The 1308-nt window shown below is 37.5% G+C and overlaps 1 non-coding gene across 1 annotated transcript; it reads right to left on the bottom strand.

Moving 5' to 3' along the window:
• Positions 1-245: 245 nt before the first annotated feature.
• On the bottom strand, positions 246-355 carry Gm26206. Its single transcript, XR_003949180.1, has one exon. It is a non-coding gene; the product is annotated as a U6 spliceosomal RNA (small nuclear RNA).
• Positions 356-1308: the final 953 nt, after the last annotated feature.

The following is a 1308-nucleotide window of genomic DNA, read 5'->3' as shown; positions in this document are numbered from 1 at the left end:
TTTTAATTCACCAAAGACTGTCAGCAGGCCTCAACTGCTGGCCACACAAGTGGAATGGAATCAATTTATCTTCCTGTCCTGAATTAAAACTTGTTCAAAGTATATAAAAACCATGGCTTTCTTTTATGTTTCCAAAGGCTTGTCTCATGCTTTATTCCCAGTTTAATATTCACAGTGAAAACTAAGCCTTGGAGTTGCTGACTTTAACATGAGGCAAGCCCTAATTAATGTGGACAGAGTATTTTATATTTTTGTTACTCAATATTTATATTTTGTGTGTCATCCTTGTGCAGGGCCCATGCTAATCTTCTCTGTATCGTTCAAAATTTAGTGTATGTGTTGCCGAAGCAAGCACTCAACATTTATATTTTAGTGCAAGAAACTTGACTTGAGTCATTTGAGTTTAGCTTGTCAGAAAAATAGAAGCTCTTTGTAATTTTGAAAAGGGAATGTCAGCAGTCCTGTGACCCCAGACATATCTCTGCTCTATGTGATGTCCCCATTTGTTCTTCATAGTTCTATAAGAACTATGTGATGTCCACTATTAATAAATGAGAAGATTGGACTCCAGGAATTTATGCATCATATCCAGTGGGAGCCAAATAGAGATTAAGGTCTGTTTATCAAGAGCAGGAGGTAGAGCTCTCCTTGCATTCACACCTTCTTTTCAATATTTTTACCCAAACCACATTATGAGACTGATTTCAAAGGTTGAATTAAATAGAGATTTGGGTACCTTTTTGTATTCAGACATAAATGCCATAAAAAATAATGAGTATCAAATATCATCCATTCCTAAGGGCATAAACTTTGCTAGTCAAAATAATATTCTGTTATAATTCCCTTGATAAGAACATGTCCACATCATCTGTGATGGGTGAAATTCCAAAACCTATTTTCAGCTATTGCTACTGACACAGTAGTGCATTCTAGGATTGTTCTATTATCATTAGACTTTTAGATGGGCAAACTTAATACTCTGATGCTGTTTCATCTTTGGCTTTGATTACCCTGATGCTTTAGCAATAGAGGACATAAGCTAGACCACAGGTGTCTCAAGATACCACACTCCAGGAATGTAGGTATGATTATTAAAATAGCCAGTTCTCATGAGCACCCCAGCTGTTTATTGCTGAGATGCACCCTAGAAAGCCACGGCCTGTATGTCTTCTTCTTTCTCTATCTGTTTTTCCAGGGAACTATTACACACACTAACCACACAGAGAAAAGGGGAAGATATGGCCATAGTATGAAAGGACATGCCCTGTCTCCTAATGGCATTCTGTTAGAAGATTCCCTGGTGGCAGC

This window comes from Mus musculus, chromosome 1 (assembly GCF_000001635.26).
Source record: "Mus musculus strain C57BL/6J chromosome 1, GRCm38.p6 C57BL/6J".
NCBI classification, from domain to species: Eukaryota; Metazoa; Chordata; class Mammalia; order Rodentia; family Muridae; genus Mus; species Mus musculus.
The sequence above is the reverse complement of the archived record's forward strand: the minus strand, read 5'-3'. Positions and strand labels throughout refer to the sequence as shown.